Raw genomic sequence first — 3,462 nt, 5'->3', positions numbered from 1 at the left:
GTTTTTCTATGGTAGGAATTTATTATGCAATTAAATTCTAGTTGGGCTTGAATGCTATATATATAGCAGCCATGTATCCTCATTTTGAGAGGTCATTGGAATGTATTGAAGCCTTTTGTAGCCTTCTCCTTCTCTTGCACCATTTCTGTGTGTTTTTCATTCTAAAGAACAATCTTCTTCTCTAGTTTGTTGCTTTATTTCCAACACTACACACGTATTAAAAACGTGTAAAGACAAGTGAAAGAAATATAACACATTCTTTACTTTGAGAAAACCATTCTTCCATTATGTTACCCTCCATGAAAAAAATGAACAAACCATCAGATCAGATACCTCCTCACTCTGCCATCTTTGCATGGAGGTAGTCATTGAGCAGATGCTGCGTGTAGACCTGGCCCGACATCTTCACCGTCGCCTGCTGGATCATCAAGTCATTCACAACAGATACGCTCGCTTGAAGCACCTCTAGATTGAGCTCCTTGAGAGCGGACATCAACCGGGCAGCTGGGTGGTTCCTGCGGTCACATTGCACCCGAATCATGGCCTCCCACCCAAGCATCTTGATCTCAATCTCCACTCCAGGGCACCTGACGGGGTTCAGTATGGTAAGATCAGGATCGTCGTCGGAGGAGGAGTAGCCATGTAACTTCTTCCGACTGGCGCCGCTGCCGTTGGCGGGCCGGGACTCTCGGGCGGCCAATTCCTTCTTCAACGCCTCGACCTGGCCCTGCAACTTCTCCCGGTCGGACTCGTGCCCCTGCAACTTGCCTCGGAGCTCGTTGATGTAGGCGATGGCGTCCCCAAGCAAGGAAGCCTTGTCCATCTTAGACACATTCGGGACGACGGCTCGGAGAGCGTAGAATCTCTGGTTCAGCTTCTCCCGCCTCTGTCGCTCGGCCTCCACATGGTTTAACGGCTCCTCCAGTCCGTTGGCCGGCTCCTGGCCCCGCTTCCTCGGCCGGTTATCGTCGTTCACTCGGCTGCTCTCCGCCTCCCTCGCCGAGACCTCGAGGTCGGAATCCCCCCTTGACTTCACCACGGGCGGGGGGGCGATCGCCGACGAGAAGGACAGCATCCCATCTTCCACATTGCCATTGATCGACTTCTTCTTCCTCCTCTCGTCTGCCACCTTTGCGTCCTTCGAGCCAGAGAAGTTAAGGTCCCGCCCGCCGCGGCCGCTCCTCGGGTCGAAGCTCAGTATCTCGACACTCTCCGGTTTGCACACGGCCTTGCTAGGCTGGTAGAGAAGCCCGAATTTCGTGCCGTTGGTGGAAGAGTCCCCCAGGAACCCTAACTCCGTCAAGTTCAACTTCCTCTGGAGCTCGCTCTCGGAGTTGTCGATCGAGCCAGCGCTCGGTTTCTTCTTATGAAATGGCTTCTGAGCATCGCCACCCTCTTTGGTCTCGGCGACGGACGGCGGCGGATGGTCATGGAGCCAGATTGCCGGATCGAACCCGCCGGAGGCGAACGTTGACTTCACCTTCTGCACGAACTCCCCATTCGCCGACACGAGCTCGGTCGACCCCAGCTCCACCACGCCGTTCTCGACGGGGACGCAGAAGATGGTCTGGAAGCCGAGGGTGTGCGCCTGCCGGACGCGGTCGCAGGACGACGCCGCGAGGGAGCCGGTGCCGGAGAGCCAGACCGGCTCGTGGGAGCACAGGGTGTACCCGGCGAGGCCGTAGCCGTTCACATTGTCGAACGACTGCGTCATGGAGACGAGGTAGAACCACTCAGAGTCGGTGACCTCCTCGTCGACAACGCCGATGTCTTCGGCCGTCGGGCGCACGCCGGAGATGAGCGAGTTGAATTCGCGCAGCAACTTCTTCCGATGTGCCTGCTCCGCCGAGGAGGGGTTCCGAGGGGGCCGCTTGGGCTCGTCCCTGCGGTAGTACCCATCACCCCACACCAGCAGCGACTCCCCCGACTCGCCCACCGACCGCTGCCAGAAGATCGCGTACGTCCACCTGTCGGGCGACGAGTCGATGAGCGACTGCAGGCGGCGCTGCAGCATCTCCTGGTTCAACGGCACTCGGACGGATCCCGGCGCCGGTGCTGCCGCCACCGCAGACGACGAGCAGGACACGGCTGGCTGGTCCGAAGACGGCCTAGGGGTCGGATGGCACAGCGGGAAGTCGGACGCCATGAACGACTCCAGCATCGAGGTGTAGTCGTCCAGCCACAGGTTCGTCGACGGCGTCGACGCTGCCGGCGTCGAGCCCGCTGGCGCAGGCTGCGGCCCCATCCACGAAAACGACCAGTAGTCCGCCATTCCAAACAATCAGTCCCTCTCCTCCTCCAACACCACCATCACGAAAGCTAGGGTTTTAGTGCCGCTCTCCCCCCCCCCCCCCCCCCGGCGAGACTCCTAACGCAGAAACAGCGACGTGAGACGTGAGGCGTAGTTCCGCCGGTAAACCGGGAATCAGTTTTACGGCTTCCAAGTGCGGTTTTGGTGGCCGTGAAGGGGAATCCGGCGGGGCGGGAGGGATGGGGTGGAGACGAGACGTTGGAGGGATGGGGTGGAGTCATTGCATATTTGTATGATCTGATGAAGGTGCACGGTTTTTTTGTTTTTTTCATCCTCTTTGGCTGAATTTAGATTTAACATACGGCGGCCTTCCAAGCTTTTCGTTTTCACTTCCGGTGGGACCCGCTGGGGTGAGAGGGTGGTGTATGTCCCCCCCCCCCATGATTCACTGACGTCTGTGTTTGGGGCTTTGAATGAGCACCACGTATACAAGCACATGGGGCTCGTATTCTCGTGTATGTTGACATAACTTTGCATCGGACTCTGGTGTTGTTGCAAAGACTTAAGTACCCTTTCTTGCTATTCTTCTCATAAAGTGATGGTTTGAGAAAATGACAAAAATGTCTTTCATTCAAAAAAGAAAAAACAAACAGTTCAAAAAAAAGACAACATGTCCTCCATCCAGAAAGTCGAAGATGATGTTGACTCTTCAAAGACTTCTTCTTCTTTCTCCGTAAAACACTGTAAAACCCTCTCTCTCTTTCTAGAGAAGAAATCAAGGGAGGATTCTTGAAAAGACTTAAGTGCCCCAAAGATGATTATTTAAGACCCAGTCTTTGCACTGCAGGATTATCCGAGAAAGAAATCTCCCATGGAGGAGGCCATGAACATCAACCCTCTGACTCCCTTCTCTTTCTGCTTTTGTGCACATCCAGCAGACGATCCTACATTGCTCCATCAAGCACCGACTGACCTGCACATTGACTCTTGTGGAGCCTGATTCAGAGTTTTTACCCTTACAGGAGGAGGGTTAGGGGGCTCCTCCCAGCGTGGGTATCATCATTCAACTAAATGAGTTGTAGATCCTGATTCAGAGTTTTTACCCTTACAAAAGAGGGGTAAAACCTCATCTCACTCTCTCTCCCTTCTCTCTCTACTTCTGTGCACATCCAACAAACAATCCAACATTTCTCCATCAAACACCGACTGAC

The 3,462-nt window shown here is 54.7% G+C and overlaps 1 pseudogene; it reads right to left on the bottom strand.

Annotated features, from left to right (window-relative positions):
• Positions 1-250: 250 nt before the first annotated feature.
• On the bottom strand, positions 251-2,272 carry LOC149813570 (transcription factor MYC2 pseudogene; annotated as a pseudogene).
• Between the last annotated feature and the right edge of the window lie 1,190 nt (positions 2,273-3,462).

Source organism: Nuphar pumila, chromosome 16 (genome assembly GCF_984573655.1).
Source record: "Nuphar pumila chromosome 16, dmNupPumi1.hap1.1, whole genome shotgun sequence".
NCBI classification, from domain to species: Eukaryota; Viridiplantae; Streptophyta; class Magnoliopsida; order Nymphaeales; family Nymphaeaceae; genus Nuphar; species Nuphar pumila.
Note: the sequence above shows the minus strand (reverse complement) of the source record. Positions and strands in the feature narration are given on the sequence as shown.